Here is a 23,735-nt window from a genome sequence, read left to right on the forward strand (position 1 = left end):
TGGCACTAGCACACCAATTGATACATAGCCAAAAAAAATTTAGAACAAATAGAGCTAACTCTTCCTTCCTCTTCACCTCAGTTGGTAGTGGAGGAGGAGGAGGAGGAAGCATGTCTAGTCTCACTGGAGGCCATGCACCTCCTAACTCTAATTCATACTCCAAAAATTAGGGCACCTGCTTTGCCTCATCTAGCATCACCACTACATACCTTGAAAAATAGTATGCTACTCTAGATGACTATAGTCAGACCTTGTCAAACTGCTACTCTAATCTATGAGCCTCTCGCTCTAGCTACTCTTGTAACTCATAGATCTTGTGATCTCGCTTCACAATCTAGGTGTCTCTAACTGTAACATGTATATGTAGCTCACCTAACTACCATTGTACCTCTTGGGTCTATGCCAAGATATCTCTACCTTGGGCCCTTGTAGTAGGCTAGTCTTGCATCTCCTCGTCATCATCGCCCTACTTAGTTGGCTTCTTAGATGGTTTCTTAGCCTCTATACATGGCCTCTAGGTGTATCCTCCAATGGCCCATAGGAAACCCACCTCACCTCAAGGATGTCTCTATCTTGTACCATTGCCACCAATGCTTGGGTCTACTCTCATCTACTGAGGAGGAATAGGTACCTAGCACATCTTCTGCCTAACTCTCTCCTATTAGAGCTATTGTAGTGGTGCCTATGGTGCTCATACTAGCTAAATGGGTACAACCATCCACACTGGATCTGTGAACCAAGGAAAGGGATGACTCACAAAATAGGCCTAATATGTGGGGGTCATCCCCCCATCTACTGCTACTAACACATAATCCCACTATATCACAACTAAGTTGCACACATCAATCATCAATCAACTTGAGTCTAACCTCAGAAACCCCCTATAGTCCACAATTGTAGCTAGTCGTGCATGTGAATTGTACTCTTGTGATATATTCTAAGGTCAACCATACTATTCCCATGCACAAGTTAGTGGGAATCTCTCTAAAATGTACATAGAGCAACCTATCAATGGTTGAGAGGTGAACATGTGTCCTAGCTCTCAGGGTGCATCATCCCAAGCCTCTGTCTCTATCCATGATGACCATACTACTATTACCAAGTTGTTGAGTCAACCTCTCCACTACTCATTCTTTCCTAGAGCTGCCTTGGTCAAATGCCCTCTATACCTATATATGTAGGGCTCGAAGGGCTACCTCTCATCTAGAAAAATTTGTCTCATCACTGGCAAGTGCTCCCATACCCATATCTAAAGAACATAGATCCAAGTGGCCATGCTCTTCCTCTCATGATAGAGAATCTTGTGCATCTCATGGAACATGTGGGTGAGCATGCATTGACCCTACCCATGTCTCTCCAGTGTCTCTAGCATCATCTATAGCATCCAACCCCATCTACAATCTAACCCATGCTGACCTCTTTCTAGCATTAGGAAGAAGCTAATGAATATGCCCAATACTGTTGGCAATCTGTGCATTGGCCCATATGTGTATATTAGCTCATCGCATGTGATGGCTTTGCACATAATTAGGTCCTCCTAAAAAATAGATCTTAGTGCCTCTATACATGTCCCTATAACTTTGTCATACATAACTCGTGACCTATGGAATGGGATGCATAGTATCCTATAGATATCCTTAGGTGTGATAGTCATCTCTCCCTGATGTAGATGGAAGCTGTTCTTCTTTGAATGGAAAAGCTCCACTGGTGTAGTCAAAAGGTCATGATTCACTAGTAATACTAGGATCTGGAAAAGATATGGAAATTTGAGCATGTCAATGTGTGCCATATCACATCATCTAACTATCGTAAAAATGCTCTGTAAGGTGGATAAAATTGAGAAAGGTAGCCTACATACATGAAAACAACAAGCAAACAATCAGTCCCAAACAACCACAAAAGATGAAAGAAAACATAAAAAATCAACAAGAAACCAAAATTTCAAACATTGAATTACCACTTTACACTAGAATTTCACACGAAAATTTATGTTCTTGCACTGGATTGCACAACTTTGTGCAAGAGATGAAACTTTATCACACAAAAAGTGATCAATCAATAAGCAAAAAAATTCACTCCTTTTAGGGCTTCTCATGCAAAATATGAGTATCTTAACCATGAGGAAACCCACAAGACCAGGTGAAGAAGTACTAGTCTGCTACTTCTTCACACAAAGGATGATTCACTTTGTGCAACAAGAGACATCATTGCATGAAAATTGAAATATAAAATTTAAAATTATCCTAAAAACATGTTAAAAGTACCTCAAAATGCATGAAAATTGAAATGCAAAGAAAAATTATCAATTACTCAATGGATGTCCATACTCCACTAGCTGATAGTGTTGTCTGGAGTGCTTAAATAAATGTGAATGCATAGGGACCACCATCTTTCTCCTTAGAGCTCTATTCTCCACAAAATACAAAAGTACAAATGAATTGAAAATGACCCTTTGGACCCTTATATATGTGTTGACATAATTTCTCAAAGTACTTTGATTAGAGTGAAAATCACCTCCTAGCTAATTTGGCTGCTCTGAACCTATTTTCAAGATCAAATTCAAAATTTGACACACTCAAACAGCTCAAAAGTGCATTTTAAATTTTTGGAATTGATGCAATCAAACGCTTGTGCATTCCATTTTTTCTAATACTTTGTGAATCTTGGAATCTTTTCACATCACATCTTTCTTCCAATTTTATCAAAATTTTTAGAAAAAGTCAACTCTAATCAACTTTGGTCTTTTGGACCTTGAAATTACTTTGAATTGACTAAAAATTTTATTTAGATTCTTCTGATCAATTCTACATCCTTCCAAACCTTGGATTTCTTTAGTATCCTTCAAAATACTACTCAACATCACTATTTTGTTGTGTCATCTTTTAAGATTGCTCCTAAGGGCGTAGGATGATTACATCATTGAAACTTTAAAAATTGGCTTCAACTCAATCTGAATCTTATGTCCTCATTACTTAGGGAATCTCATCACTCAAGGCATCTTGTTCTGATCTATCTAGAATCATATTTCATCCATCTCATATTTTGATCAGCTGATCAATCTTATAATATTTCTTGTTAGAGTTCGATGGATAGGTATCAGGATAGTTTAAACCCTGACTCCTGAGGATCAAGCCTCATTCTGCAGATGATTATAAAACTTATGATAGATTTTGTTCTCTTTCATGGACCAATATCCAGATGTTCTATCTAGTCTATGGGAAATTAAGCTTCATTATGGAAATGATTCTGAATTCTTTCTAAGGATTAAGCTTCATTCTAGGGATGATTCTAAGCTCTTGCTTTCAATCAGTATTCAATGGATAGGTATTGGGACACTATAAACCCTAACTCTTGAAGAATAACCCTCATTCTGAGGATAATTTTATGAATTATGATTATTGTTGTCATCTTCTAATGGATAGGTATTAGGATAGTCTAAACTTTGATTCCTAAAAATTGAGTCTCATTCTAGGAAAAATTCTATGAAGTTTAACAATATTTTCTCTATCAGCTCTAGTGCATAGGTGTTGATACAATTAATTAATTGTATTTTGTCTTTGATATTACACAAATTTCATATCATTATTAGTTAGTGCATGCCAAGCTCACTTGAGAAGTGAAGATAGTTTTTTGTGTCTACCAAGCGTTCCTATGTTTTCCTAGTTCAGAAGGCAGTGTCTATCGACTTCACTTAGGCATCAAAGTAAAATTTGTAGAGGATGAGTGTTAACTAAGCATACTTAGTTAATGAAGGAAAAAATGGATGGAACCAATGTTAATTGAGCTCACTTGATTACTAAAGAATCTTTGTGAGTTTGTAGTGATAACTGAGCTTCTGTTGGTTAACACAGGAAATAATTTTTGAGTTAGTGTCTATCAAGTTGGGTTGGCTAATGAACAATTTTTTTATTTTGGCATATTAAGATTAATTAATTTATCTATTGGTTCTAGCCAACTGAGGTGATGAATATTAGTTATTCTAAGTTGTACATGAGCTGACTTGACAATATGAATTTTATAAGTATGAGGTCAAGTTGTGAATTTGAAATTGTGTAAGAAAATGAATGCATGGATGATTTTGAAGATCTAATGATGCAGTAAGGTAGAAAATCAAAAGGATAAATAAAATATCATTGTGAAGTAGAAAAGATATATTCAATTAGAAAGGATCAAGTAAAGCTAGAATGAAGATTTGTAATTAGCAACTAATTTGCATTCAAATTAGGTCATCTCATTGTTACTCTCTAACCATTGTACTAGTGATCTAAATCTCTTAACAAAGTTGACTTAACAACTATTTTTAAATCCTCTAACAAGGTGGCAGTTCTGTTGAATTGTCTAAAGATATCTAACAAGGCCACTCCTAATAGGGTGATTATATCCTTTAATAGGTTCACACCTATTAGTGTGTGTTTTAGCCTTTAATAGGGTTGGCTCCTAACATGGTTCACTTTAGAAGAGTGAAAATAGTAACTAGTTGTAATTGGTGGTTTTCACAAATTGAATTTCCACATTAAATCCTGGTGTCAAATGTGTTCGTGCTATTTTATTTTATGTGTTAACATCTAAGTTAAGATAATGGTAATCATAGATAATAACTAATATTTGTGTATTCAATATTTACTGAGTTACAACATTTTACATGTGTTTTTCTAGCATCAATAGTATTCAGTTTCTGGAGTTTATATTGTAATGACATCTAAAGGGATATGGGATTTATTTTAGTAGTAACTAATTCACCCCTCCCCTCTCAGTTGCTCATCTTATATTCCCAACAATGGGTCTTAGAGCTTTTGGTGCTTGTAGAGAAGGTTTCAAGAATCTAAGGTAAAGATTAGGATGTCTTATAGAAGAGAGATTCCCAAGCTGAACAAAAACAATTTTGTAGCATGGCAAGGACTTATGAGGTTACATCTAGCTACTATCAATGATTTAGGGTGAAAATATCTTGATGCTGAATACAAGACTCCCACTGGAACATTATCAGTTGAAGATATTACTAAAAAAAAGAATTATAACATCATGATGATTGATATTGTATCTGTTCTTAGTTATGCTAAATTTGATGAAGTTAATGACTGCAAAAAAGCTCATGAGATGTGGACCAAACTAAAAGACATATATGGAGGAGATGACAATGTAAGAAGGGCTAAGGCTAAAAGTCTTAGAGCTCATTTTGATTAGATCAAAATGAGAGAAGATGAGAATATTGCAAAATATGTGGAAAGAATCAAAGCAAGTATAAGTGCAATCAAAGCATCTAGAGGAGAAATTGAAGAGAAAATAGTTGTAAAAAATGTACTTGGAACTCCTCTTTAATTAGAGTGTCCTCTATTCAAGAGATGAGATGTGATCTAAACAATAAAATATATTTGGATGCTTTAGTTGGAAGATTGATAGCTTTTGAATTAGATAAATTGATAACTATATTCCTAGTTTAGAGGTTATTGAGTCTACATTTGAAGCTAAACTCTCACTCAAGAAAATGAGTAAGAAATCAAAGTCTAGTCAATTATGAAGTGAGGAAGAAGAAATAGAAGAAATTTTAGATAGTGATCTTGAAGTTGTTGAAGCCCTACTTTCAAGAAAGTATTCTAGAGATAGAAGTATAAAGGTAAAATTCCTCTGATATGCTTTTCTTGCAAAGAAGTTGGTCACATTGCTCCAAGGTGTCCAAATAGAGAAAACAAAGATGAAAAGAAAAGAAATAAGCACAAAGGAAATAAGGATTCCAAGAACTACAAGAACTACAAAGATAAAGGTAAGAAATCTTATTTTATAGAACTACAAAGATAAAGGTAAGACATCTTGTTATATAGCTAAAGGTTCTGATAATAGTGAAGAAGAAATGGTATATATTGTTGTAAAGGATGAATATGATGTTGAAGGAGATAAGATGCCAGTTATCTCTCATGTTAGCAAAAATGATATATGGATTATTGGTAGTGGTTGTTCACATCATATGACTGGAGACAAAACAAAATTTTAGCACATGGAATATTATAATGGAGGTAGTGTGAGATTTGCAAACAATGAACCTTTTAACACAAAAGGAAAGGGATGTATTTCATTGACTAAGGAACTTGTATGTGACAATGCTTATTAGGTTGAAGGAATAAAGAATAATATACTAAGTGTGGCATAGTTGAATAACACTGGATTTAAGGTAGAATTCATGAATGGAAAGGCCAAACTATTGGATGGAAAATGAAATTTGGTTGGATCTAGCAAATAAACAAAAGGTAATCTATTTTATCTTGATCTCAGTGAATGTTAATATTTTATTTCTCAAGTAGAAAAAAGTTGATTATGACACAAAAGACTATGTCATGTAAACTTTGATAATTTGGTTAAGATAATCAAACATAGAAAAGTAAGAGGTATTCATAGTTTGAAGAAACTTGATATGGGTTTATGCAAGAATTGCCCAATCAATAAGATAAAAAAGACTAGTTTCAAAAGCAAAAACTATTAGTCAGAAAAAGTCTTAGAAATTGTTCATATAGACTTATGTGGACCTATTAGAATAGAGAGTTATAGTGGAAAAAAGTTTTTCATTCTTTTTGTTGATGACTATTCTCGAATGATGATTGTAATGTATTTAAAAGAAAAATTAGAAGCTTTTCAAAAGTTCAAATGGTATCTAGCAAGAGTAGAAAAAGAAACTAGAAGGTGATTGAAATATTTAAGATTAGATAGAGGTGGTGAATTAATCTACGATGAATTCAATAATTTTTGCATTGAAAGAGGGATCAAAAGACAAGTATTATCCCTTGGTACTCCACAACAAAATGGTTTAGCTAAAAGAAGAAATAGATCCATCATGGATTGTGCAAGAACATTGATGATAGAAAAAAATATTGTAATCAAATACTAGAAGGAAGCTATCATAACTACAATTTATACCTTGAACAAAGTTTAATTGAAGAAAGACTCAAATCAAACTCCATATGAACTATGGTATGGCTACAAACCCAATGTAAGTTACTTGAAAGTATTTGGTAGAAAATGTTATATTTTGAAAGAATATAGAATAGGAAAACTTGATATAAAAGGTGATGAACGCATATTTCTAGGATACTCCTATAGAAGTAAAGAATACACATGTTTATATCTATCCACTCATAAAATCATAGAAAGTGCACATATGAGAATTGAAGAGTTCATAGAAAAGAGTGAAGAAGAAAGTAACAAGGAGTCAGAGGATTACAAAAGAATTGTTTACTATGAACTTGACACCCTTCCAAACCTATCTAAAATAAAGGAGACTTCATCTCTAGAGTCTCCAAAATCTCCAATAGTTATCGAGTTCCAGATAGTTCAACTCGAGTCATAGTTTGAAGGACCCAAGTCATAGTCAGAAGCTACTGAGCTAGTTCAAATCGAGACTAATGGACCCAAGTCATAGATAGTGGGACCTAAGTTTGATACTAAAGTTCATGATGAAATTAGTGGAACTCATTCCAAATCAAAAGAACTTGTGTTAGCAAGATATGTTAGAAGGCATCATGCACTAGATCGGATCATTGGAGACAAATATGATGGAATAGTGGCAAGAATCAAATTAAAAGGTACATGTTTACTTGTTGAATTTGAACCAAGACATATTAAAGATGCACCAGATAATGAAATTTGGGTTGAAGAAATGAATAAAGAAATAGATTATGTTGGTGTCTTAAAAAGTACTAAAACTACTAAGCGACAAAAAGCTTAATACCAAAATGACAGTACATACACAATCTAAAGACTAGCCTATTCTTATCAACAATTGCATATGTAAGGTATTTGGACCCAAATTCAACAAAACCAAAAATGGTTTTCTACTCTTTGGCTCTGCAAAACCAGGGTGGGTATACCCAGGGATGGTTCAAATATGAAATGACTATATGAGGATTATTCTTAGTTTCATTCTGATTCTCATTTCAAAATCCTCAAATATATATATAATTCTTACTAATCTTGCCAAACACATCCCATAAACAGATAAGGCCAAGAAGTCTTCTATAGATCTGCAGACGTTTTCAACAACAATGGCTAATTGAAGCTAAAAAGATTTCATGCAGACAAGTGCTGGCCAACTTTGAAGATCTACAGGAAATAAAAGTAAAATTTGATTTGATGATATATTTGAACAACCATTTGTAAGATACTCCTCTTTCAGCTGAAATAACTTGATCAGTGCCTAATCCATTGGGGTTTCAGAGTCTATAGCAAAATATAAGATCTAAGTTGTTGCCTTACAACAAATTATATCAGCAATTCTTATCAAAATTTATCATTCAAAATCCTTTTCAATACTTAAGGAATCTTATCACATTCATCAAAGCTTTTACTTAATCCATTGAATTAATAAAAATGATAGATGGATATACAACCTAACTAGATTGCATTCAATTGCACAGGATTTTACTCATACAACATCAAGATAGCTAAGGATTGAGCAGGAGACAAAATTCAGAAAGAACTGATATGGGGACAGTTCATAGTTTGTATTCATTTCCTTTGAAAATGGTACATCTTTTACAATAAACTTAGAATAGCCTTCAGAAATAAACACAGTTCATTCTATCTTCATGTATTATTAGAAAAATTTGACAGAGAAACACATTACAAACTTGCCTTCAAAATTTGGACCAAAAACTAGACTAAGCACAATACTTAGAAGAAAAAGAATTCGGACCCTTCTTTAGCCTTGGGATCTCACTTAAATAGTGTGAGATGCAACAAGCTTCAGGCTAAACAAATGATAGGTGTCCTTCTAGAGACAGGAACAAAATAACAGAAAGGTTAATTACAACAAACATTTCTTGGTGGGTCCCTTTTTGTTATGCTTCTTATTTGTTGGGATACAAATAAAACAATCTGATCTTACAATCAATCTTCATCCTCGGAGTAAGTAGCCATGAGGTTTGAAAGTGATGTGTTGTCTTCAGCTATCTATAAATTTACTTCAGCCTGGGGAGTTTCTGTGTCCTCAGTATTAACTTTGGGGGTTATTGTTACTTTTTCACCTTCTTCCTCATCATCTTCTGATATTTGTTCTAGAAACTGATTTTTCCATTTATTAAAAAATCATCCTCTGGCCAATCAAAACTTAGAGCTTCTCTTTGTATCTTTATTAAAGAATTTGCACTTTCTTCTAAATCATCAAATTCTTTCTTCATAGCAGTATAAAACAACTATATTTTTACTAGGTCTTCACTTGTATTTGCCCAGAACCAGTGGCTAGCCTCACTCATAATATTTATTATTCTTTCATTGAATAACTCATCTATCTCCCTGTTCCATTTTTCCTTTACCTTTAATGTATCAATAGATTCTAAAGCACAAGAAAATAGGGTGAATTTTTCAGCAATATATTTGGAAAAACAAAGTGTTAATCTTCTCTGTAAAGAATCTCTTTCATCACCAAAATTCTCTAGCTTATTTAACAAATCAAAAATCTTCTCAACTTGGTGATAAGGCATTTGGACTGCAGATATGCATATGATTGTAATATCATTATTTCTCTCCCTCCATTTCTATGCAAGAGAAGTCAGTCTATCCTTTTCTTTATTCAACTCATCCAAAAAGGTTATAATTCTTGTCAACTGATCATAAAAAGTTGACCATTGTATTTTATCCCTCAAATATATTACACCCTGCTTTAACTTTTCTTCATATTGATTTCTCAATTTTATCTGCAACTCATGCAACTTTATTTTTTCTTCTTAAATTCCTCTGCAGTATAGAATTGTGGCCTTTTAGGGGTGTCAGGTATTTCAATGATAGGGGTTGATCCAAAAAATGACTATGGAGGGTACATAATTCTAGGCATACTGGATTCTCCCACCTTTCTTTTCCCAAGTATCTTCTCCAATTGGGATACCCTGTTTTCCAGCTCAATTCTCTTTTTTACTTCTTGATTGTAGGCATCTACCACTATTTCATACTTATTCTACAAATCAATCATTTCCTTTTCTTCTCTCTCTACAGTGGCCAAGGCAAATTTAGAATAGTCCACATTCATGTAAGCTGCCTGTACATTTGAAGTATCAGCGACCCTCCTCACAATGATATTCCCTATTAGTCCTGAATCATCAGGCTGTAATGGAGTAGTCCTGGATCCTCTTCTTAGTGACCACATAACAAGGGTAGCTTGATCATTACTGAATGCTATCCCTAAGAATTCCTTTTTATCTGGATCCTGTAATCCTAAATTATTTGATACAGAATTAAAAATTAATGCATCAACAATATCCCAATTGGGCAGTAATAAAATATTTGCATTTTTCACCATCTATCTACCCTCGTCAGGGGTTATATTTTGGAATTCCTATATCATCTATTCTTTTATTTGATTCTGAATGGAGGCTTCATCAATTTCTGGATGTTTTGCTTTCATATCCTTACACCTTTGTTCAAAAATCTGCATGTTTGCCCTCCATGCAAACTGATGAAAAGCCCTAGATTTAACAAAACTGTTATCAGACAAAAATTGCTGACTGGCCTGCTCCAAAATAGGGTCTAATTCCCTTCCTTTGAAATATGCTACAATCAATTCAAAACTTGGCACAGGAGGCTCCTGGGGGTTCCCTTCATCAATTTCTGCTTGAGTGACAAAAACTCCTCCTTGCGACCCCATTTGTTCAATTTTCTCATTGGTGAGCTGCTCTTCCTCAATTCTCATTGGAGTTTGGGAAGGTGAGTAACCTTCATCATGGGATTCTTCTTCCCTTATTATTTTTCTTCTTTTGGGAGAAGGTTCAGGGGGTCCTTCTTCAAGGACAGTACTAGTAGATTCAATTACCTGTTTTTCTTTTTTTACAATGGGCATCTGCTCCTGAATAACAGTATATCCTGTCCTCTTTCGGACAACCAGTGGACCTACTCTTATGTTAGGGGTGAAACCCAATTTCCTCATAACTTCTCTAGCTTTATCTGGAAAAGAATCAATAAAATGTTGTTTCTTTTCATTCATTACCTCAATTATTTCTAAAAATGTACTCATGAGTTTATTTATCCTATTTGCATTATTTGCAGCATTATTAAGAGGACTGTAATCCTTGTCAAAACAATTAATGAATTCCAAAATTTTTGAATAGAATCTCCATTTTTCTTTCTTTGTTTCTTGTTCCTAGAGAGAATATTAATTCCTTATTATATCTTCAAGGAAATAAAATTCATGCTGACTTGGATGAAGCTTGATTCTATGCCTAAGATACCCTTATCATACAGTCCATCAGCTATCCTTAGCCTAGGGTTCAATGAGGTTAACCTCTTAACTTGTGCTGTCTCTACAGTAGACTCAGGAAGCAACTCAAGCAAATCATCATGCACATTCCTATCCAAATAATTTATTGCACCTGAAAATCCCTTCTTTGGAGGCATCTTGGACTTATTTTTCACAGAACTGGAAAGCCTATGAGGATTATGGTAGTATTACTTACTTGAATTTTGTCTTTGTTTTCCTCTGTATTTTCGCAAACTTTTCGCGAACAGATAACTTCACAATTTCTACCAGGCTTTGGCACACTTTCCTTTAGTAATTGCTTCTGCACAAGAATGGCTTCAAATCTTTGCTCGCGTAAGATGAAATTGATGAAATCTCTCTGTATTATGCTCTATTTTTTCTCACAGATGATGCTTTCATGTCTAATTAATACAAGGAGTGGCACTACATTTTGTGTTTAAAATTGCGTCGTCGATCTTTAAAAATCCTACGATCATGTGATATGGAGAGCACAACTAGGAGTTGCATTTGACATGTCAGTCACTTTACCCAATGATAAACTATCACGTATATCATTCTTTCCTTGATGGCACTTGTATTTGGACCCACTGACATTTGAGGACACATGTCAGCATGTCGCTACTTTGTTATGCATAAAGAACAAGCATCTTTCCATAGTGAAGCAGCGATAATCGTCGATCTAATTCGGAATTAATCAAATGATATGTTACTAGGTTTTCTCAGGAAGAAAATGGTGGGCCCTATTCGCTATGTCGCCATAATTATTTCCCTTGCAACTCTTCATAGTGAGAAAGCGACAACCATTGATCACATACTCAATCAAGGGTGAGGAAATTGTGCAAGGGTCTTCTGATTCATACTCGCTATGTCACATGGCTTAAAAAACATGCAATTTTTCATAGCGAGGTAGCGAGGGCCGTTGATTACATTCTAAGCTGACGTTCAGGATCTCTTTGCACATTCGGTTAAAAAAGCATTAATGAAAACAAAGATCTCTGCATAGTTGGCGCCTGACAAAAATTTGTTGTAGTCCTAATTATCATTCCACCTCACCAAAGGTCACCGTCGATCTTTCATTTTTACGGGGCCTCGCTACTTCACTAACGGTGAAGTATCTGATTTTTTCGATAGCAAGGTAGTGAGCTCCAACCTTTTAATGAAGTCCGTACTGAAAAATGTAAGGGACAGAAGATAATAATTTCTATTACTTAAACTGCTTCTGACAACGGCATTTATGACTTGTCACGCCACCTGGTGAAGTCGAGGAATTGGCAAAATGCAACGTCACCTCCGCTTCAGACTTTATGGGGCCTTGCTACTTTGCTAACGACAAAGTGTCTAATTTTTCTGATAGCGAGGTGGCGAAGCGTCGAAAAAATCATCATTCTAGCTCTATTTTTAGATATTCTACTAGTTACCCTTCCTTGTTTGGATGGTAGTTGCAACATGTACCTACACAATAAATCATTTAGAAAACCAATATCAAACCACCGTATCTTCATTTTGTGGTCCCGCCTCATAAAATACTCAGCACTCACTACCTCGCATGGCTTAAAAAGAATACAATTCTTCATAGCGAGGTAACGAAAGCGGTAGATCTACTTGGATCTGACAGTTAGAACGATTGAGAAAAAGGGAATCTCGGGGAAACAAAAAATAAAATGGACAAAAAATTCTTCTCACTTGAAAATTCAAAAGTTTCGTGCCCGACAGTTTATGAACAGATAGAACATAGGGTTTTCATGAGTTTTTTCTTATGGATGGTTTATCCAGAAACCCTATGTTTCACTTAAACATAAAATTTTTGGCTTTTCTATAATTTAACAAAAACCTCTATTGCACAAAAAGTTAGACCAATAGTGGCTCTGTCTGGGGATGATAGACTACTTGAGTCTATGTAAGAATTCAGAATCTATGGGAGAACAGACCACACATTTGGCAAGATGACAACTTCTTCAGAGAGCACAAAGAAACAAAAAAAAAACAAAGAACCAAGCTGTACAAGGATACTTACAAGGATTTACAGAGAAAACAAAATGATAGGAACCCTAAAACTACTGTTCATGGAAGAAAATAAGTATTTTTCAAGAAAAATACCTCTTCAAGAACTGTCCATGAACTGACAATTCAAGAATATTGTCAGATATATCTTTGATTATATAAGAATCTTCACCCCAAGAATTCTCAATGAGATATGGGCCTAACCAAATAGGATCAAATTTTCCATGTTTTCCTTTATCTTCAATTCTGGCATTCCACATCAAGACTAGGTCTCCATTTTCAAATTTTCTTCTTACAGTTCTTTTGTCATAAAGTGTTTTGACTTGCAATTGCAACTTTTGGTTCCTCAAAGATGCTTCTCTTCTGGTTTCGGTCAATCCTACCAATTCATCCATTCTTTCTTGCATTTCATCTGTAGTATCTTCATCATATAACTGGATGTAATTGTATAGTCCCATCAAGTTGTTCTGAGGCATTCTAGCTCGAATTCCATACAGTAAATCAAATGGAACTACACCAATTGCTTTCTTTATAGTTACTCTGTCAGCCCATATTGCCAACTGTAACTTAGAATCCCATGCCTTTTTATTATCATCCAAGGTTCTCTTAATGACCTTCAACAGGCTCCTATTTGTGGACTCAACTTGTCCATTCCCTTGTGGATGATATGGAGTAGACGATGATCTTGTCATTCCATATTTATCACAAAATTTGATGAACTCCTCAGATCTGAAACACATAGCATTATCTGTGACAATTCTCTGTGAACATCCAAACCTAAAAATAATATTATTCAACAGAAAATTATTTACCACCTTACTTGTCACATTTCTTGTGGGGATAGCCTCCACCCACTTTGTGAAGTAGTCAGTAGCAACCAGAATCCAAGAATAGCCAGTGCTAGACTTGGGGAAAATCTCTCCTATGAAGTCCAGACCCCATTGTTGAAAAGGTGCTTGAGTTTCAACTAGTCTCAATGGAGTATTTCCTAAGAATTTAAGCTTTCTAGCAAACCTCTGACAAGGATCACATTTTCTAACCATAACTTGAGCATCCTTGAATAGAGAAGGCCACCAGAATCCAGCCCTCATTATCTTATGTGCAGTAGTTTTGGGCATGTAGTGCCCTCCACATACTCTAGCATGCATTTCTTTCAAAACCTCTTTTGCCTTTTCCTTATCCACACATTTCAACATGATTCCCTCAAAATTTCTCCACCATAAGTTATTTTGGACAATTATGTACCTGATGGCTTGCAATTTAGTATTCCTTTTTTCATTGTTAGGCAGATGGGGAGGAGCTTCCATATGTTGCAAATAATATATGAGATTGGTGTACCAATCACATTGGTCCATGTCACATAAGTCAGTTCTGAGATCATCATTTACCAGATTTATATGATTTGCCGCTAGATTAGTTTGAGCCATGAGTTTGGCCAAACCTTAACCTCTTACTAATTTTGTTATTTGTATATCAATGTTAAATTCCTGGATTCTATTGATCCATCTACACCTCCTGCCTGACACTTCCTGCTGAGAGAATATATCCTTGACTGCAGCACTAGGTACAAAAGTGACAATAATAGAACCTACCAAATAACTTCTGAAAGCTTTTACAACCTTTACCAAAGCATATGCTTGCTTTCCATTTATTTCATACTTCAGTTCAGTAGGCTGTAGGGACTTGCTGAAAAAGGCAATAGGCTGCTCATATCCTTCTTGATTTTTTTGTAATAAGACTGCAACTACAGTATGGAATGATGCAAAAGAGAAAATATGCATGGGCTTTGCATAATCTGGGGTCCTCAATATTGGAGCATTCTTTATTGCAGTTTTTATATCTTGGAATGCTTGTGAGGGTTCACCATTCCAATCTATAACAGCTCCTTTCTTAAGCATCTTTGAGATGGGTCTACTGATTTCAGAAAAATTTGTAACAAATCTCCTCAGAAAATTGACCTAGCCAAAAAAGGAATGAATTCCTTTCACATTTTTTTGGTTTGGGCACTTTGTCAATAGCTACTACCCTCTCAGGATCTATTTTTACCCCATCCTTAGACACTATGTGTCCTAATAACTTTCCTTCTGTGACCCTGAATGTGCATTTCTTTGGGTTTAAAGATACCCCATATTCCAAGGCTTTTATAAAGATTTTTTCCAAGTGTTTGCAGTGATCTTCAGCCTTGTTAGAATACGCTGTAAGATCATCCTGGTACACAACCATGAATTTGTCAATATACTCATGAAATTCTACATCCATGGCTCTTTGGAAAGTAGCTCCTGCATTAATCAAGCCAAAAGGCATCCTCACATACACATATGTTCCCCAAGGGGTTGTGAAGGCTATCTTGAACTATTCACTTTCTTTTACTAGAACTTGATTATATCTAGAAAAGCCATCCATCATTGACATCAATTCAGAGCCAGTCACTTGTTGTAACATGGGATCCATATTAGGCAAGCCATAATTGTCCTTCAGAGATGCAATGTTTAAATTTCTAAAATCAACACAAAGCCTAATATCTCCATTCTTCTTCCTAACAGGAACCAGGTCTGAAACCCAGGTGGAATGCCTGATTAGTTTGATTATTCCACCATCTCTCAGTTTTGTCAGTTCTTCTTGCATTTTTGGGGCAAGGGTAGGATTGATTGGTCTCTATTTTTGCCTAAACAGTCTTACGTTTTCCTTCAATGGTATGACATGCTGGAAAAGATCCTCCCTGTAAGCCTTAAGGTCATCATATGACCAAGCAAAAATATGTCTGTATTTTCTAAGTAGGTCAATCAATGTTTTCCTGATTTCAACAGGCAAATGTTGGCCAATATAAACCCTTTTAGGAACTTCATCAGTACCCAAGTTTATTTCTTCTAACTCCTGGGGTTTGGGGTCATTTACTTCGGATTTTACTCTATCTTGATTATCAAAAATATTTTCCAAGACTACTAACCCCTTTGGCATCTTATTTGTTTTTAATTGCATTATTTCTTGACCAAAAATGGTTTCCTTCCCATTTATGGTTTCAATTAGTCCACTACAATCCATCTCCTGACCGTGATACTTGTCTTCATTTAACAAAAAATTTGTAATATCCTTATCATCTTCAAAAACCTGCCAATTTTCAATTTTGTCAGGTATGGAAGGCCTATTTTGCACCTCAATCTTGGAGATTCCTACAAATGATATTTCTTTTGGCTTGATGGCTACATTTGCCAACAGATCAACCATCTTATTTTGTGTTCTATCGCTCCATGTGATCCCAAATGCATCAAAGAATTCTATCTGATCCCAGACTGCATTTCTATATTGTTTCAGTCTCCTATTTTTTGATGAATAGGTTCCTTTGATCTGAGAGATAATTAGTTCAGAATCCCCTATGACATATAATTTCTTAATCTTATGATGTATGAAAACTTTGAGCCCTAGCAGCAATGCTTCATACTCTGCAATATTATTAGTGCAGGCAAACTTCAAGGTGAATGAATACCTAAAAGTATTATTTTCAGGGGACAAAAAGACTACACCTGCCCCTGCACCCTCTTTAGAACTAGCCCCATCAAAGAACATTGTCCATAATTTTGGTGAATTCATGCAACATTCAACCTCATTTTCGATGATAGCAGGTAAATTTTCGACTTCCTGAATAATTAATTCAGCTCTGAAAGTATTAATCCCAGTATCTAGGAAACAAGTGGTATCTTTGTCAATTTCTTCGCCTAAGATGTGGTTAACCCTTGGTTCCATATTTACCCTGACAGCTTTGTCCCCTATATGAAAAGTGGTATAAGTTAGATCACATTGTAGGCTTCCCCCCATGGCAGCACTCCATTTTCTGGAGAGTAACATTCTGTAATGTGGAGGTATATCTACCACAAAGACAGACATGGTTAATTCTGCTTCAGGATATGCAGCCAATTTAAATGGTAGGGCATTTATAGTACCTATGACTGGGACATCTCTAGCATCCATCCCTCTACATCTTCCTTGCTTGGTATCTACCTTCAATCCTAAGGCTTCCATTACCTTGAAAGGCATTATAGTGTTGGAAGCTCCTGAGTCTATCATGCAATTTTTTAGGGTTTTCCCTTTTATGATTAGACTGAGGAAAAAAGGATCAATATCTTCTATGAATGCCACTGAGGAATCATCTAGAAACATTTGAGGAATCTGGGATATGATACCACTGTCCTCTATTACTAATGGGGTCTGTTGGGGCATAGTTTGGTCAACAATAATATTATTGCTTGCTATTCCACCCAACCATGACAAAGCCTTATTCTTATGTTCTTCAATTGTAAAAAGTTCAGACAGGGGCACTTTTACAGTAATTTGAGATAACATGGATATCATATCAACAGGTTCAACCATAGTAGGTTTTACAATAGTACCTTAAGTCAGAGTCTTTTGGGTAGTAGGCACCACATTTTTCTTTACAACATCTGGTTCTAATTTTTTTGGTTGCACAACTGGTGTTGTTGCTTCACTTATCTGAAATTGAACCTTCTTCTTTGGTTCCCATTTCTTACCCTTGTTCTCCTTGATTTTAGGTACATCTTCATGGACTTTCTTGTCTTGATCATTTATCTTATGAGTGATGTCCTTGATGAAGACACTAGATGGCTTTCCTGCATCATTTCTTATTTCTCTATTTCTCAAATTATAATTGCTATGAACTTGTGAAATCATTTCAGCTATAATTCTGTCAATTTCCTCCTTGGAGGGCATTCTTAGACTTGTGAGACCCACATCAAAAAATGTACTGCATACCTTATCTGCATCATACCCTTCATCATCTTAGAGTACTTGTTGATGATGTAGCTGGTAAGCAATCCTTTGGCTAGTAACATCATTTTTAGGCTCTTTTGAATCAGAATCTATCAAATCATCATACATGCTCACCATATTGCAACTTATATCATCATGGCTTTTATCTTCAGTTTCTTCTTCAGCTTGCACTCCTTGGGCTTGGGCAAATGACTGAGCAACATCACAATAATCAGCAGAATGAGGTGATTGGCATATAATGCACCATGGTACATCATCATTCATATTTACAATGTTCTTTTGCAGGGGGTCTGGAGTACCCTTGTCCTTCACATTTTGGGTCTGGTTAGGAACTAGTTTACCATCTTTCCACTGAGTGGTATAAGGGTAATTCTGCATCCTAGGTTGTCTATTGAATATGTTGTTATTTACCGGGGGTCTTTCAGCAACATTTGGCTTATTGAAACTAGTGGGATTCATCTTCTTGAGCATTTCTAAAACCTGGCCTATAGTAGGTTCTTCGGGCTTTTTTCCTATAAGAGTTTTGTCACCCTCCCTTTTATTATTGTTTCTAGCATTAAAAAGCTTAGGATCATCCCTTCTACCTAGTTTGCCAGATGCCTTTCTATTATTTTCTATATTTATAGCAAATCTATAGGTATCTCTCAAAGTTTTAGGATCTTTATCCCTTAATTGATAAGCCATTTTGCTATCAAAAGCATTGAAATAAGTTGTGAGACAAAAGTCTTCATTTAACCTCATGAATTGAAAAATTTTGTACATACCCTTTTGGAATCTCACATTGAAATCAAATGTGGACTCATTTGGATTCTTCTTGATATTGTTGAACTTGTTCAACATGAATCTTGCATTGGTATTGTCTCCATACTGCTCTTTAAACAACTTTTCCATATCACTCCATGAGGTAATACTGTCATCAGGCAACCTCCTGAACCAATCCCTTGCATCCTCTGTTAATGAATGCACAAAAAATTTCATTACCATGTCTTCATGTTCAACTTCATAATCATTCAACATGTCAATGAAAGTCCTCAAATGTTCTTCACCAGTAACAACATTATTTCCAGAAAACTTAACCACTTTATCCCTTAAATCGAAAGATATGGGATGGGGGGCACCAAGAATACCAGCAAATGATATCTGTCTGTACTTTTCCAGGTATATAGGTTTCTTCTAGAAACTAGGAACATTTGAGGTGCTAGCTATATTAGCTTGACTCAGGGGAGCAGCTTGGGACTGTTGTGGTGGGACAAATGGGACTTGGGTGCCAACATTTGAGGATGGGGTAGGGGCAAATTGGGGTATTCCATGAGTTGAAATTGTGGGAGCACTAACTGGTACAATATTTATAGGTGGGATAGACAGATTGGGCCATGAAGCTAATGCATAATTAGACTTTATGAATTGGATTTTCCTTCTAGTTTCTACAGCTTGAGCTTCATTCTCAACCTTCTCAAGCTCTTTTGCAAGATCTTCCCTCTCTTTTCGAGCCTTCTCAAGATCTAGATCTAACTTCGTCATGGAGGGTTGTATAGGTTTTCTTGATATAGCTTGAGGCTTGTTTATTTGGATTCCTATAGCCTTGCCTTTCCCTTTATCTGGAGCTTTTGCAGTGGGCTCTACAGGATCAATTTGAATAGGTTTATAGGCTTGAACTTCAGCAATAACTGGTTCTTGCCTTCGATTTAGGTGTTTCTCCTGTTCTTGCACTTTAGCTCTCAGATTATCAATATCTCCAAAAACATCCTTATGGAGAGTTGTGGTATTCTCTTCTAATTTTTTATTTTGCTCTTTCAAAGCAGCCATCCTTCTTAGCAGAGTATCTCTTTCTATTATGGCATCTAAGGTGGCTTGCTCCTTCTCTTTTTCAAGATGAATGCGTTTAGCTTCTTCCTTAGCAATCCATTTCTTCAAAAATTCTATCTCAGAGTGCACTTCTTTAGGATCTGCAGAAGTTGCCTCAAAATCAGTAGGGTCATCCAGATCTATTAGGTTTGGTTCTACATATGGGGTTGTTCTGGGATTAAAAGGATTATCAGATGAACTCCTAAAGCCTAGCCTATAATTTACATCGGCTACAGGATCTGGTCTTAATGAAGCAATTCCCATAGTAGATACGTCCTTGTCTTGAAAAACTCTCTCATCTGGTAATGGGGTACTAAAAATACCTCCTAAGAGTCTTGTAGTTTTGGATTCAGAGCTAAGCGAAGAAGACTCTCTTCCTATTACTGGTTGATAACGAAAATTGACAGATGCATTACCTCTGGGTTTCCAAGTAGGATTTGGATCTGTCTTTTTCTTATTTTGGTTCTTCCTACCACCTTGGGGTAAATTAGTATACATTGATACATCGGGATTGGCTCTCATATAAGCTTTTGTATTTTTCCTCTTGTTAGCCATATTTACCTTTTCTTACAATAAGCACTAGCTTCAAAACCTTGACTGAGTCACCACCCTATTTTGAGAAAATATAATAAGACTTTTAGCTGATAAATAGACACTGACACACAAATAGGAAAGAATATACGACACAGACAGACCAATCACTGCTGTCGTAAGACTACAACTCTTGCTTGTTTAGATAAGACACTTGGATAGGCTGGATATGTCAGTGTGTAGCAATGGTACTTGGGCTCAATCTTTTTTAAATTCTCAAAGTTTGACACTAAAAGATTCCCTTATAACCACGGGCAAGACATAGATCACATGACACACATGTACACAGCAGGACCAAAGAAACTGTAGTACTTTTCACAGAGGTGTTGGACAAGTCCCCAGTGGAGTCGCCATTTTGTTGGTGTTTTAAAAATTACTAAAACTACTAAGCGACAAAAAGCTTAATACTAGAATGACAGTACATACACAATCTAAAGACTAGCCTATTCTTATCAACAATTGCATATGTAAGGTATTTGGACCTAACTTCAACAAAACCACAAATGGTTTTCTACTCTTTTGGCTCTGCAAAACCAGGGTGGGTATACCCAAGGATGGTTCAAATATGAAATGCCTATATGAGGATTATTCTTAGTTTCATTCTGATTCTCATTTCAAAATCCTCAAATATATATATAATTCTTACTAATCTTGCCAAACACATCCCATATACAGAAATGGCCAAGAAGTCTTCTATAGATCTGCAGACATTTTCAACAACAATGGCTAACTGAAGCTAAAAAGATTTCATGCAGACAAGTGCTGGCCAACTTTGAAGATCTACAGGAAATAAAAGTAAAATTTGATTTGATGATATATTTGAACAACCATTTATAAGATACCTCTTTTAGCTGAAATAACTTGATTAGTGCCTAATCCATTGGGGTTTCAGAGTCTATAGCAAAATATAAGATCTAATTTGTTGCCTTACAACAAATTGAATCAGCAATTCTTATCAGAATTTATCATTCAAAATCCTTTTCAATACTTAAGGAATCTTATCACATTCATCAAAGCTTTTACTTAATCCATTGAATTAACAGCAATGATAGATGGATATACAACCTAACTAGATTGCATTCAATTGCACAGGCTTTTACTCATACAACATCAAGATAGCTAAGTATTGAGCAGGAGACGAAATTCAGAAAGAACTGATATGGGGATAGTTCATAGTTTGTATTCATTTCCTTTGAAAATGGTACATCTTTTACAATAAACTCAAAATAGCCTTCAGAAATAAACACAGTTCATTCTATCTTCATGTATTATTAGAAAAATTTGACAGAGAAACACATTACAAACTTGCCTTCAAAATTTGGACCAAAAACTAGACTAAGCACAATACTTAGAAGAAAAAGAATTCGGACCCTTCTTTAACCTTGGGATCTCACTTAAATAGTGTGAGATGCAACAAGCTTCAGGCTAAACAAATGACAGGTGTCCTTCTAAAGACAGGAACAAAATAACAGAAAGGTCAATTACAACAAACATTTCTTGGTGGGTCCCTTTCTGTTATGCTTCTTATTTTTTGGGATACAAATAAAACAATCTGATCTTACAATCAATTTTCATCCTCAGAGTAAGTAGCCATGAGGTTTGAAAGTGATGTGTTGTCTTCAGTTATCTGTAAATTTACTTCAGCTTGGGGAGTTTCTGTGTCCTCAGTATTAACTTCAGGGGTGATTGTTACTTTTTCACCTTCTTCCTCATCATCTTCGGCTATGTGTTCTATAAACTGATTTTTCCATTTATTAAAAAAATTATCCTCTGGCCAATCAAAACTTAGAGCTTCTCTTCGTATCTTTATTAAAGAATTTTCACTTTCTTCTAAATCATCAAATTCTTTCTTCATAGCAGTATAAAACAACTGTATTTTTACTGGCTCTTCACTTGTATTTGCCCAGAACCAGTGGCTAGCCTCACTCATAATATTTATTATTCTTTCATTGAATAACTCATCTATCTCCCTATTCCATTTTTCCTTTACCTTTAATGTATCAACAGATTCTAAAGCACAAGAAAATAGGGTGAATTTTTTCGCAATATATTTGGAAAAATAGAGTGTTAATCTTCTCTGTAAAGAATCTCTTTCATCACCAAAATTCTCTAGCTTATTTAACAAATCAAAAATCTTCTCAACTTGGTGATAAGGCATTTGGACTGCAGATATGCATATGATTGTAATATCATTATTTCTCTCCCTCCATTTCTGCGCAAGAGAAGTCAGTCTATCCTTTTCTTTATTCAACTCATCCAAAAAGGTTATAATTCTTGTCAACTAATCATAAAAAGTTGACCATTGTATTTTATCCCTCAAATATATTACACCCTGCTTTAACTTTTCTTCATATTGATTTCGCAATTTTATTTGCAACTCATGCAACTTTATTTTTTCTTCTTCAAATTCCTCTGCAGTATAGAATTGTGGCCTTTTAGGGGTGTCAAGTATTTCAATGATAGGGGTTGATCCAAAAAATGACTGTGGAGGGTACATAATTCTAGGCATACTGGATTCTCCCACCTTTCTTTTCCCAAGTATCTTCTCCAATTGGGATACCCTGTTTTCCAGCTCAATTCTCTTTTTTACTTCTTGATTGTAGGCATCTACCACTATTTCATACTTATTCTTCAAATCAGTCATTTCATTTTCTTCTCTCTCTACAGTGGCCAAGGAAAATTTAGAATAGTCCACATTCATCTAAGCTACCTGTACATTTGAAGTATCAGCGACCCTCCTCACAATGATATTCCTTGTTAGTCCTGAATCATCAGGCTGTAATGGAGTAGTCCTGGATCCTCTTCTTAGTGACCACATAACAAGGGTAGCTTGATCATTACTAAATGCTGTCCCTAAGAATTCCTTTTGATCTGGATCCTGGAATCCTAAATTATTTGATACAGAATTAAAAATTAATGCATCAGCAATATCCCAATTGGGCAATAATAAAATATTTGCATTTTTCACCATTTGTCTACCCTCGTCAGGGGTTATATTTTGGAATTCCTATATCATCTGTTCTTTTATTTGATTCTAAATGGAGGCTTCATCCATTTCTGGATGTTCTGCTTTCATATCCCTACACCTTTGTTCAAAAATGTGCATGTTTTCCCTCCATGCAAACTGATGAAAAGCCCTAGATTTAACAAAACTATTATCAGACAAAAATTGCTGACTGGCTTGCTCCAAAACAGGGTCTAATTCCCTTCCTCTGAAATCTACTACAGTCAATTCAAAACATGGCACAGGAGGCTCTTGGGGGTTCCCTTCATCAATTTCTGC

This window comes from Cupressus sempervirens, chromosome 7 (assembly GCF_028749045.1).
Source record: "Cupressus sempervirens isolate cs-2001-9-10 chromosome 7, ASM2874904v1, whole genome shotgun sequence".
In the NCBI taxonomy this organism is placed as follows: domain Eukaryota; kingdom Viridiplantae; phylum Streptophyta; class Pinopsida; order Cupressales; family Cupressaceae; genus Cupressus; species Cupressus sempervirens.